At 40.5% G+C, this 13,992-nt stretch overlaps 1 long non-coding RNA gene and 1 pseudogene across 1 annotated transcript in view; both read right to left on the reverse strand.

Annotated features, from left to right (window-relative positions):
- LOC135276763 (uncharacterized) overlaps positions 1-13,992 on the reverse strand; it is a 30,241-nt gene that overhangs the window by 12,335 nt on the left and 3,914 nt on the right. The gene's annotated exons all lie outside the window — the stretch shown is intronic.
- Positions 3,036-13,916, reverse strand: LOC135276678 (signal peptidase complex subunit 2-like; annotated as a pseudogene).

Raw genomic sequence — 13,992 nt, forward strand, 5'->3', positions numbered from 1 at the left:
CACAGAATTAGAAAAAAAAACTACTTTAAATTTTATATGGAACCAAAAAAGAGCCCGTATAGCCAAGACAATCCTAAGCAAAAAGAACAAAGATGAAGGCGTCACACTACCTGACTTCAGCAAGTCTACAGAAACCAAAACAGCATGGTACTGGTCCCAAAACAGACATACAGACCAATGGAACAGAGAAGAGACCTCAGAAATAAAACCACACATCTACAACCATCTGATATTCAACAAACCTGACAAAAACAAGCAATGGGAAAAGGATTTTCTATTTAATAAATGGTGCTGAGAAAACTGACTAGCCATATGCAGTAAACTGAAACTGAATCTCTTCCTTACATCTTACATAAAAATTTATTCATTATGAATTAAAGACTTAAATGTAAAACCCAAAACCATAAAAACCCTAGAAGAAAACCTAGGCAATACCATTCAGGACATAGGCATGGGCAAAGACTTCATGATGAAAACGCCAAAAGCAATTGCAACAAAACCCAAATTTGACAAATAAGATCTGATTAAACTAAAGAGTTTCTGCACAGAAAAAGAAACTACCATCAAAGTGAACAGGCAACCTACAGAATGGGAGGAAATTTTTGCAATCTACCCATCTGACAAAGGCCTAATATCCAGAATTTACAAGAAACTTTAAAATATAATTCCATAAAAAAGTGGGCAAAAGATGAACAGACACTTCTCAGAAGAAGACATCCATGCAGCAAACCTAAAAAGTAACTCAACATCATTGCTCATTAGACAAATACTAATTAAAACCACAATGAGATACCACCTCACACCAGTCAGAATGGTGATTATTAATAAGTCAGAAACAATAGATGCTGGTGAGGCTGTGGAGAAATAGGAATGCTTTTACACTGTTGGTGAAAATGTAGATCAGTTCAACCATTGTGGAAGAGTGTGGTGATTCCTGAAGGATCTAGAACCAGAAATGTCATTTGACCAGCAATCCTATTACTGGGAATATACTCAAAGGAATACAAATCATTCTGCTATAAAGACACATGCACACATAGGTTTACTACAGCACTATTTACAATAGCAAAGACATGGAAACAACCCAAATGCTCAACGATGACACTCTGGATAAATAAGATGTGGTACATATACACCATGGAATACTATACAGCCATAAAAATAAATAAGATCATGTCCTTTGCAGAAACATTGATTAAGCTGGAAGTTATCATCCTCAGCAAACTAACACAGGGAAAGAAAACCAAACACTGCACGTTCTCACTCATAAGTGGGAGTTGAACAATGAGAACACATGGACACAGGGAGGGGAACAACACATCAGGACCTGTTGTGGAGTGAGGGGAAAGGGGAGGACACCTAGAGGATGAGTCAATATGTGCAGCAAACCACCATGGCACACATATACCTATGTAATGAAACTGCCCATAATGCACATGTATTCTGAAACTTAAAGTAAAATAAAAATAAAAGAAGTATTCAATATTTCATCATTGCTGGGCATGGTGGCTCACACCTGTAATCCCAGCACTTTGGGAAGCTGAAGCAGGTGAATTACCTGAGGTCGGGAGTTTGAGACCAGCCTCACCAACATGGAGAAACCCCGTCTCTACTAAAAATACAATAAGTTAGCCAGGTGTGGTGGTGCATTCTTATAATCCCAGCTACTTGGGAGGTTGAAGCAGGAGTATTGCTTGAAGCCAGGAGGTGGAGGTTGTGGTGAGCTGAGATCGCACCACTGCACTCCAGCCTGGGCAACAAGAGCAAAACTTGGTCTCAAAAATAAATAAATAAAAACATCATTAAGAAAACCATTTTTTCTCTTTTTCTTTCTTCTGTAGGATTCTGTCTCAGATAAGATTATCTGGACAAATTACACCCACACCTTGAGAATATGCTTTGAGAGGTGTCAGCACCACAAGTTTACCTGTTACCACCACACCCACAGGCGGAAGAACCAAGACAGAAAAACTCCACCCATTTCTGTACTTTATAACAGAAGAGATTCAGAAACAATGAGCTGCTCCACAGAAATAAAAATATGTTTCTCCTTTCCTATCCTCAGATGCCCTCCCCTGCCAGCAATTTCTGCTACAATAATGAAAATATGAGCCACACTGCCCTGCCCCTACAAAACCCATCCTGCAAAATTGGAAAGAAATACAAATAATAAAAACAACTCTTCTGTTCATAAGTATCCCTTCAGGTGAAAATACCAGAACTCACAACAATATAAAGAAAGTGGTCCAAAGAAAGCCCAAGTTTTTTTTAACACATCTATTTATTGTACTCACCATATAATGTGAAATTTAACCTTTTTTTCTTTCCTTTTCCTTTTATTGTTTGAGATGGAGTCTAGCTCTGAAGCCCAGGCTGGAGTGTAGTGGCACAATCTTGGCTCCCTGAAACCTCTGGCTCCCTGGTCCCGGTTCAAGCAATTCTCCTACCTCAGCCTACCAAGTAGCTGGGATTACAGGCACAAGTCACCATGTGCAGCTACTTTTTATATTTTTTAGTAGAGACAGGGTTTCACCATGTGGCCAGTCTGGTCTTTAACTCCGGCCACCTCGGCCTCCCAAATTGCTGGGATTACAGGCGTGAGCCACTGCGCCTGGCCTCTCTCTCTTTTTTTTTTTTTTTTTTTTTGGAGATGGAGTTTCACTCTTGTTGTCCAGGCTGGAGTGCAATGGCTTGATCTTGGCTCACTGCAACCTCTGCCTCCCGGGTTTAAGTGATTCTCCTGCCTTAGCCTCCCAAGTAGCTGGGATTACAGGCATGTGCCACCACACCTGGCTAATTTTGTATTTTTAGTAGAGATGGGGTTTCTCCATGTTGGTCAGGCTGGTCTTGAACTCTCAACCTCAGGTGATCCACCCACCTCAGCCTCCCAAAGAGCTAGGATTACAGGTATGAACCACCGCACCCAGCCTAATTCAACATTTTACACAGTTTCTAGTCTAGACTAAAAGTTTCTGGATTGCAGAGAACATGACTGCTTTATCTATTTTTCTAATGGCTATATGAAATGAAAGCAATTAGTTATCTGTTTGAGTCTCCAGACCTCCTTGGTTTTCACTCAAGTACGAGGAAACTGGATAAACTCTCATTTGGGTACTAACCAAAACCATCTTCTGTAAGAGGGGAGAAACAAACACAGAATGAGTCATTTCTCTTACATTGAGACAGAAATAGAATTAACCACTCTTCTCAGCCTAATAAAACTCTGCTCTGGACATTCTCAATTCAAAAATGCCTAGGTGACTGTGATAGGGTTCCCAGTGACCCTGTGCTGGTGGGCCAATAATAAACCAGGCAGGAGAGATTAAGGCTGATTCTTTTTATTTATTTATTTTTTGAGACGAGGTCTCACTCTGTTGCCCAAGCTAGAATGCAATGGTGCAATATCGGCTCACTGCAACCTCTACTTCCCAGATTCAAGCTATTTTCCTGCCTCAGCCTCCCAGTAGCTGAGATTACAGGTGTGCACCACCACACCTGGCTAATTTTTCTACTTTTAGTAGAAATGGGTTTTTGCCATGTTGGCCAGGCTGGTCTCAAACTCCTGACCTCAGGTGATCCACCTGCCTCAGTGTCCCAAAGTGCTGGGATTACAGGCATAAGCCACCATGTCCAGCCGATTCAGGCTGATTCTAAAGAAAAAATGGACCTTCCCTTACGGAGTTCCAGAACCTAGATTACCTGGGTGAGAGAAAGGACAAGAATACTCCAGTATCACATTTGTATGCGTAGATATAGTTGTGGTTATGGCTCTGTATACTTCACAGTCTTGATTTTTTACTCCTAAGATGCTTGTTTACACTTTTAAATTCTGCCACCAGATTCTATTTACCCTTGGAGCCTCTCACAGAACTGTAGCAGGTTACTGAACAAGACCTGAAAATCTTAAAAAGCCACATTCTCAAAGTAGGACTTTAAGATGTCTGTGATGACATCTTGTGGTGCAGAAAATGCCTCCTCTTAGTTTTCTATACATTTTCTATCCAAAGTCTGCCTTGTCTTATAAATCCCAGGTAGAGGCCAAAACTTACATGAAGATTCTACGTGGAATGAACCTCACTCTGCATTTTTGGGTGTTACAGTAAGTAAAGTACAATCAAAAGAGAGATCCCCTCACATCATGTCCCTGGGTGACAGAGCAAGACTCTGTATTTAAAAAAAAATTGTAAAAGCAAAAAGAGAGAGAACAGAGTGAGCTGATAAAAAGTGGTTTCTCAGAAAGTCTTCTTTATTTAAAGAAATAACTTTGATTATTGATTTTTGATTATACATCATTAAGGTTTAGGGTACAGGATATAGTGTCTTATGTGGCATTAGTTTAATTTATACCTACTTGTGGCAATAGTGAACATTCAAGAGACAGTTGAAAGGGGGAGAAAGATATAATTGTGCTCTCATTTTAATGTCTCTCTGAGTTTGATAACTAAAAGGACTTGCATTCGTCAGATAAAAGTGTATTTCCCAAAATCTCAAGACCTTGAGTTACAATTTGAGGCTGCAGATTTAGGTTCAAAATGGGTGGAAGTAGCAGCACATGTTACTTGCACATTTAAGCATTTTAGCAAAAGGAAAAAAAAGGAGTAGAGATTTTCATGTCTACATGTCTATTCAATGCACTCATGTTACTGTAGTTGGGTTTCTAGGTCCCATGATCTCTCAATCAGTTTTAGGTATTAAGACATGAGTCACTGAAAGAGGTAAAATGACTGACTGCTCCCCTGTAAAGTTTGTAGTCATCTCATCTAGCCTCTCTAGAAATGACTGTAGAGGACTATAGATACCAAACAGGCAGAGACACACTTCGGCCTGCATATTTAGGAGACAGCATGCACTTTACAGCATAACTGTAAGTTGACTAAAAGCCTGAGAGGAGCCGGGCGTGGTGACTCATACCTGTTAAACCAGCACTTTGGGAGCCTGAGGCGGGTGAATCACGAGATCAGGAGTTCAAGACCAGCCTCACCAACATTGTGAAACTCTATCTGTACTGAAAATACAAAAATTAGCTGGGTGTGATGGTATGTGCCTGTAATCTCACCTACTGAGAAGGCTGAGGAAGGAGAATTGTTTGAACCCGGGAGGCGCAGGTTGCAGTGAGTTGAGATCAGGCCACTGCACTCCAGCCTGGGTGACAAAACAAGACTCTGTCTCAAAAAAAAAAAAAACCAAAAACCCTGAGAGAAAAAGTCTCCTCTAGAGTAAAGTTTGGTTGGAACCTTATGCATTTATATCATGTCTTCTAATTCTAGACAGTGTTTGAGAAATATAATTAAAATAAAAATTTTCTCCAACTCCAGGAAAACTCCACAATAACATGACTGTTAAAAAACAAAACTCTAAGGCCAGGCGCAGTGGCTAACACCTGTAATCCCACAACTTCGGGAGGCTGAGGCGGGCAGATCACCTGAGGTCAGGAGCTCGAGACCAGCCTGACTAACATGGAGAAACTCTGTCTCTACTAAAAATACAGAATTAGCTGGGTGTAGTGGCACATGCCTGTAATCCCAGCTACTTGGGAGGCTAAGGAAAGAGGATCTCTTGAACTTAGGAGGTGGAGGTTGCAATAAGCCAAGATCACAACATTGCACTCCAGCCTGGGCAACAAGAGCAAAAATCCGTCTCAAAAAAGAGAAAGAAAACAAAACTGTAGGCCAGGCACAGTGGCTCACACCTGTAATCCCTGTACTTTGTGAGGTTGAGGCAGGCAGATCACAAGGTCAGGAGTTCAAGACCAGCCTAGGATATGAACAGATACTTTACAAAAGAAGACATACAAGAGGCCAACAAACATATGAAAAAATGCTCATCATCACTGGTCATTAGAGAAATGCAAATCAAAACTACATTGAGATACCATCTCACGCCAGTTAGAATGGCAATCATTAAAAAATCTGGAGAAAATAGATGCTGGAGAGGATGTGGAGAAATAGGAACACTTTTACACTGTTGGTGGGAGTGTAAATTAGTTCAACCACTGTGGAAAACAGTGTGGCGATTCCTCAAGGACCTAGAAATAGAAATTCCATTTGACCCAGCAATCCCATTACTGGGCATATATCCAAAGGATTATAAATCGTTCTACTATAAGGACGCATGCACACGAATGTTCATAGCAGCATAGTTTACAATAGCAAAGACCTGGAACCAACCCAAATGCCCATCGATGATAGACTGGACAGGAAAAATGTGGCACATATACACCATTTAATATTATGCAGCCATTAAAAATGAGGAGTTCGCGTCCTTTGTAGGGACATGGATGAACCTGGAAACCATCATTCTCAGCAAACTGACACAAGAACACAAAACGAAACACCACATGTTCTCACTCATAGGAGGGTGTTGAACAAGGAGAACACATGGACACGGGGAGGGGAGCACTATACACGGGGGTCTGTTGCGGGGGAGTTGGGGGGGAGTTGGGGAGGGATAGCATGGGGAGAAATGCCAGATATGGGTGAGGGGGAGGGAGGCAGCAAATCACACTGCCATGAATGCACCTACGCAACAACTTTGCATGTTTTTCACATGTACCCCAAAACCTAAAATGCAATTAAAAAAAAAAAAAAAAAAAAGACCAGCCTGGCCAACATGGTGAAACCCCGTCCCTACTGAAAATACAAAATTAGCCAGGCCCAGTGGTGCATGCCTGTAATCATAGCTACTTGGCAGGCTGAGGCAGAAGAATCGGTTGAACCTGAGAGTCAGAGGTTGCAGTTAGCCGATGTCACGCCATTGCACTCTAGCCTGGCCAACAAAAGCTTGCACTCCAGCCTGGCCAACAAAAGCGAAACTCAATCTCAAAAAGGGGAGGAGAGGGGAGGGGAGGGGAGAAGGAAAAGAAAGAAAACAAAACTGTAGGCCAGGTGCAGTGGCTCATGCCTATAATTCCAGCACTTTGGGAGGCCTTCGCTTCTCTGGGTAGCAGAGGTTGCAGTGAGCTGAGATCACGCCACTGAACTCCAGCCTGGGCTACAGAGCAAGACTCCATCTCAAAACAAAACAAAACAAAAAGAGGCTGGCATGGCTCTCTATTCCCTAAGCACTGGAGTCTAGCACTCCTGCTTGCCCTCCCCTGGGGGTTAGTGTACTCTCTAGACCCCTACCATCTGCAACTGAGGCACATTCCACAGCACATTCCAGGGCTCACAGCCGGCAACTCACAACTTAAGTGAACCCCAATTGCCAGACAGTAAAATCTGAGCTGCAGGAGGAGACCCTGCAGACCTCCTGGGTATAAATGTACCTTCACAACAGTGGAAATGGGACCAGTGTTTCAGTCTCAGTTTCTATTTATAATGGTAATGAAAAAAATACTGCTGGATTTCAAGCAGTAGTCCAGATAGAGATAACTCAAAGAGTTCTCACTGCGACAGCCCTCCTCATTAACAGACACAAAGGGAAACTAATAGGTCTTCTGAAAAAGATACCTGAAGCATTGGAGATAAAAACAGCTCTGGATCGGGCACAGTGGCTCATGCCTGTAATCCCAGCACTTCGGGAGGCCGAGGCGGGTGGATCACGAGGTCAAGAGATCGAGACCATCCTGGTCAACATGGTGAAACCCCGTCTCTACTAAAAATACAAAAAATTAGCTGGGCATGGTGGCGCGTGCCTGTAATCCCAGCTACTCAGGAGGCTGAGGCAGGAGAATTGCCTGAACCCAGGAGGCGGAGGTTGCGGTGAGCCGAGATCGTGCCATTGCACTCCAGCCTGGGTAACAAGAGCGAAACTCCGTCTCAAAAAAAAAAAAAAAAGAAGTCAGAGATGGGCCGGGCGTGGTGACTCACACCTGTAATCCCAGCACTTTGGGAGGCCGAGGTGGGCAGATCACCTGAGGTCAGGAGTTCGAGACTAGCCTGACCACCATCGAGAAACCACATCTCTATTTTTAAAAATTAAAGTTTTAACAGTAAAAAAAAAAAAAGAGAGAGATGAAACAAATGGAAAACCATTTTATGCTCATGGATAGAAAAGTTCAATATTATTAAAATGGTCACACTGCCGAAAAATATTACAGACTTAATCTGTTTTTATCAAACTACCAAAAATATTTCTTAACAGAAATTAAAAACTATTTTATAATTGATATAGAACCAAAAAAGAACCCAAATAGTCAAGGCAATCATAAGCAAAAAGAACCAAGCTTAAGTCATTATATTACCTAAACTATAATCTATGGCTACAGTAAACAAAGCAACATGATACGGGTACAAAAACAAACTCATAGATCAATGCAATAGACTAGAGAGCCCAGAAATAATGCCACACACCTACAACCATCTAGTCTTTGACAAAGCTGACAAGAGGAATGTGAAAAGAATTCCCTATTTAATAAATGGTACTGGAATAACTAGCTAGCACTACGTAGAAGATTGAAACTGGACGCTTTCAAAACACAATATACAAAAATCAACTCAAGATAAAGAGTTAATTGTAAAACTTCAAATTATGGAAGAAGAAAAAAGTGAAGTAACTTAGGAAATACTATTCTAGACATAGAAACTGGCAAATATTTTAAAATAAAAATGCTAAAAGCAATTGCAAAAAATGCAGTAATTGACAAATGGAACCGAATTAAGCTAAAAAGCTTCTTCACAGCAAAGGAAACCATCAACACAGTAAACAAACAACACACAGAATAAAAGAAAATATTTTTCTTTTATAAATAAATAAAATAAATATTTATAAATATTTATAATATTTATAAAAATAAATTATTTATTTATAAATTTAAAAATAAATATTTATAAATAAATAAAAGCAAACTATGCTCTTGACAAAGGTCCAATACCCATAATTTATAAGAAACTTAAACAAGTTTACAGGAAAAAAGACCTAACTAAAAAGTAGATAAAAAACAGGAAAAAGATGTTTTTTAAAAGAAGACATACATGTGGCTAACAAGCATATAAAAAATGCTCAGCACGAATCATTAGAGAAATTCCAGGAAAAACCACAGTGAAATCTCTCACACCAGTGAGAATGACTAGTATTAGAAAGTCAAAAGATAACAGATGTGGCCAAGTTTACAGAGAAACAAGAATGCTTATACACTGCCGGTGGGAGTGTAAATTAGTTCAACCATTGTGAAAAGCAGTATGACGATTCCTCACAGAACTAAAAACAGAATTACCTTTTGACCCAGCAACCTCATAATTGAGCATATACCCAGTAAAATACAAATTATTCAATTATAAAGACATATGCATCTTTATTACAGCACTATTCACAATAGCAAAGTCATGGAATCAACCTAAATGCTTATCAATTGTTTGTATATTGGATAAAGAAAATATGATATGGTTGGGCATGGTGGTTCATATCTGTCATCTCAGCACTTTGGGAGGGCAAGACAAGTAAACTGCCTGAGGTCAAAAGTTTGAGATCAGCCAGGGCAACATAGCAAGACTCCCATTTCTAAAAAAAAAAAAAAATTAGCCAGGCCTGCTGGTGTGTGCCTGTAGTCCCAGCTATTTGGGGAGCGGATTGCTTGAGCCCAGGAGGTTGAGGCTGCAGTGAGCTGAGCTCATGCCACTGCACTCCAGTCTGGGCAAAAGAGTGAGACCCTATCTTCAAAAATAAAATAAAATGTTTAATAAAAATAAAATATGGTACATATATATATACATACACATACACACATTTTACTTTTAGAATTGGCTGTTTTATTTTTCTTTTCTATGGCGAGACTGTCATGGAGCCTCATTATTTCAGGCTCATACGCATCCATGGCCAGTGTTCCACTGTGGTCAAAAAACTTAGCAATGGACTTGGTGAACTTGGCTTCCCACTGCTGCTTTGTTCTCCCACTGATGAAGGTCACCTTCAAGGTGTATTTGTCATCAAACCTTTTAAGACTGGAGGACAGCTGCCAAGTATCATCAGGATCCATTCCTGTAGGATCTTTCCTGTGGGCCACAAGAAAGATGTTCTTCTCCTTATATGAGGTATAAATAGTCAGAATCCCCATTATCACAAAATAGGACATGACACACAAGGCCAAAATGGGTTTGGACTCTGGAAAAGGATGCATATAATCCCAAATCAAAGCTAGTATGGCAAAGAAACAGGAGATTGTACAGATGGTGAGGCAACCATCAATTAGACCAAAATTCTCCACATATTTGTATTTTTCCAGAAGTACATTTTTGGCAGAGTCATCCAAAGAGTTTTCACAGCTGATCCATCCTACTTGTTAATTTTTACAGGCTCATTGTCTATCTTCCCTTATCCAACAAGTCACTATGGCCGAGGCCAGTCCCGCAGCTGGAACCACCGCCATCCCCGCTACTCAGTACATAAATATTTGAGAATACTGTGTGGTGGTTAAAACACACACACACAAACACACACACACACAAATATGATGTCCTTTGAAGTGGCGTGAATGAAGCTGGAGACCATTATTCTTAGAAAACCAATGCAGCAGCAGAAAACCAAAGGCATGCTATTTCTAATTAAGAGCTGAATAATAAAAACACATGAACACAGAGGGGAACAACAGACACTGAGGCCTAGTTGAGGCTGGAAAATGGGAAGACAAAGAGGATCAGAAAAAGGACGTGTTTGGTGTTTGGCAGATGAGATTAAGAACAGGTGGTCCAGAACCCTCAGTGGGTGGGAAAAACAGGTTGCTGTTGTAGACTCAAGTGTCTGGGGGTGAGGATATACCAGAAGACTTGAAGACACTTTTGTAGGTTTTTGCCAAGAAACACTAGAATCAAAAATGCTGTTGTCCAAGGCTACAGTAATCAAAACAGCATGGTACTGGTACCAAAACAGAGATATAGACCAATGGAACAGAACAGAGGCATCGGAGGCAACGCCACACATCTACAACCATCTGATCTTTGACAAACCTCACAAAACAAGCAATGGGGAAAGGATTCCCTGTTTAATAAATGGTGTTGAGAAAATTGTCTAGCCATGTGCAGAAAGCAGAAACTGGACCCCTTCCTGACACCTTACACTAAAATTAACTCCAGATGGATTAAAGACTTAAACATAAGACCTAACACCATAAAAACCCTAGAAGAAAACCTAGGCAAAACCATTCAGGACATAGGCATAGGCAAGGACTTCATGACTAAAACACCAAAAGCACTGGCAACAAAAGCCAAAATAGACAAATGGGATCTAATTAAACTCCAGAGCTTCTGCACAGCAAAAGAAACAATCATTAGAGTGAACCGGCAACCAATAGAATGGGAAAAAATTTTTGCAATCTACTCATCTGACAAATGGCTAATATCCAGAATCTACAAAGAACTAAAACAGATTTACAAGGAAAAAACCCATTCAAAAGTGGCGAAGGATATGAACAGACACTTTCAAAAGAAGACATACATGAGGCCAACAAACATGAAAAAATGCTCATCATCACTGGTCATTAGAGAAATGCAAATCAAAACTACATTGAGATACCATCTCACGCCAGTTAGAATGGCAATCATTAAAAAATCTGGAGACAACAAATGCTGGAGAGGATGTGGAGAAATAGGAACGCTTTTACATTGTTGGTGGGAGTGTAAATTAGTTTAACCATTGTGGAAGACAGTGTGGTGATTCCTCAGGGACCTAGAAATAGAAACTCCATTTGACCCAGCAATCCCATTACTGAGTATATACCCAAAGGATTATAAATCATTCTACTATGAGGACACATGCACACGAATGTTCATTGCAGCACTGTTTACAATAGCAAAGACCTGGAACCAACCCAAATGCCCATCGATGATAGACTGGACAGGGAAAATGTGGCACATATACACCATGGAATACTATGCAGCCATAAAAAACGATGAGCTTGTGTCTTTGTAGGGACATGGATGAACCTGGAAACTATCATTCTCAGCAAACTGATACAAGAACAGAAAATCAAATACCAAACGTTCTCACTTATAGGCAGGTGTTGAACAATGAGAACACATGGACAGAGAGAGGGGAGCATCACACACTGAGGTCTATGGCGGGGAACTAGGGGAGGGACAGCAGGGGGTGGGGAGTTGGGAATGGATAACATGAGGAGAAATGCCAGATATAGGTGATGGAGAGGAAGGCAGCAAACCACATTGCCACATATGTACCTATGTAACAATCCTGCATGTTCTTCTCATGTACCCCAAAACCTAAAATGCAATAAAATATTTTTTTAAAAAAATGCTGTTTTCAAATTTCTCAGGGTGATGCCTAGTCGTGGGAGAGGCATAGACATGTTAATATCTAGTGGGTAAGTCTGTGAGTGGGAATCCTGTGGTGACAGCTGTGGGAAAGGGGGTCTCCTATCAGAGTTCTTTCCTCTAAGCTGTGTACAGGAGAACAGAGCTTTCCATTCCCAGACAACCAGAGTTTTATTCCAGGCCAGGCCTCTGTGATATCTTTTTTCTTGTGCCAAATCTGTAGAGTTGCTGAACACCAAGGCTTTCTCCAACACTAACTCACTGACTAACATTTGAATTTGAATTCTGATACTATCTAGAGTCAGCACAGATCCTGATTGAGGGCTCAGTCTCACAACACTGTCCTAATGGCAGATGCCAGTCACAAACCCCATGGGCCCAACTATACTTCTGAGCTACTGTTTAAAAACTGTGAACTCCTGTAAACTCCCTCAAGTTTCATAATTTCATAGAGCTACTCACAGAATTCAGCAAAACACTGTAGTTACATTTACCAGCTTATTATAAAAAATACACTGGGCACGGTGTCTCATGCCTGTAATCCCAGCACTTAGGGAGGCCAAGGTGGGCGGATCATGAGGCCAGCGATCGAGACCATCCTGGCTAACTTGGTGAAATCGCGTCTCTACTAAAAATACAAAAAATTAGCTGGGTGTGGCGGCACACACCTGTAGTCCCAGCTACTCAGAAGGCTGAAGCAGGAGAATGGCTTGAACCCAGGAGGCGGAGGCTGCAGTGAGCTGAGATCACACCATTGCATTCCAGCCTGGGGGACACAGCAGGACTTCATCTCAAAAAAAAAAAACAAAAAAAAAAAAAAACAGAAAATGTCAAATACAAGAAATGTACAGGACAAAGAAAAAAAATTGGGGAAAGATGAAGCACACAGAAAATCCTGGTAAATAGCTGTGATTAATAAAATTCTCTATCCTTTGAATTCTCCAGAAACAGTTTATGGAAAGAAAACCATGGTTTCCATTATGACTTAGTTGGTGCTTTTTTTTTCTTACTTATCACATAGCCAGACATAGACTCTGCACATTTCCTTTGTGTTCTCATTTTAAAAAAAAAAAAGAAAGAAAGAAAATCAGCTAAATTTTTCTTCAGTGGTCAAAATAAAATATTTTTTAATCAAACTTCACTTGTTTATCTCCTGTCCACAGGCTCACGAACATTCAGCTACACTCAATCTGAGTCAAAATACCACCCCATGTTATGTCCTTCCTAAGGACATGCTGACTTCACGGTAAAATATTAATCTAGAATCTGACTTTTTCAACCACCATTTGCCCTTTCCTTCCCACCTTCCTTCTTAATCATGTTTGTTTCTAGGAAGAAAGCCCTTGTCTGCCTGAACTTTGCAATTTTTACAGATCTTATAGTAGATATTTCTTTCTGTTGCAATACTCCTTTGGGATTTATTTTTTTTACATTAATCTAACTTTGCTTTATTTTAAATAGTCTAGAAACTGTTTCAAATCATTAACAACTTCATCTTTAAATCCTGCCGTTTGTTTTCCTTCTTAACTTTAACTGCATTTGCCTGTGGGTCCCCAGCTTTCCAGGGCTCTGTAGCTTCTTTCACTATAAAGGTTTCTTCCATGGCTGGGGTGAGCAGGCTGGGACATCTGAAAGCAAGGCTCTTCAGAAAAAAACTAATTGGGCCATTAATAACCTTTTTTTGCAGGCTCAATATTAGCCTTACCTTGGAGGCATTAGGCTCAAGCTTTGATTTCCATGTCAGAGTTATTAATTTGGTTTTCAAAACTACATGTATGAAAAATTCAGCAAC

This window comes from Aotus nancymaae, unplaced genomic scaffold, assembly GCF_030222135.1.
Source record: "Aotus nancymaae isolate 86718 unplaced genomic scaffold, 86718_ANA_hifiasm-v0.15.2.pri h1tg000028l, whole genome shotgun sequence".
NCBI lineage: Eukaryota > Metazoa > Chordata > Mammalia > Primates > Aotidae > Aotus > Aotus nancymaae.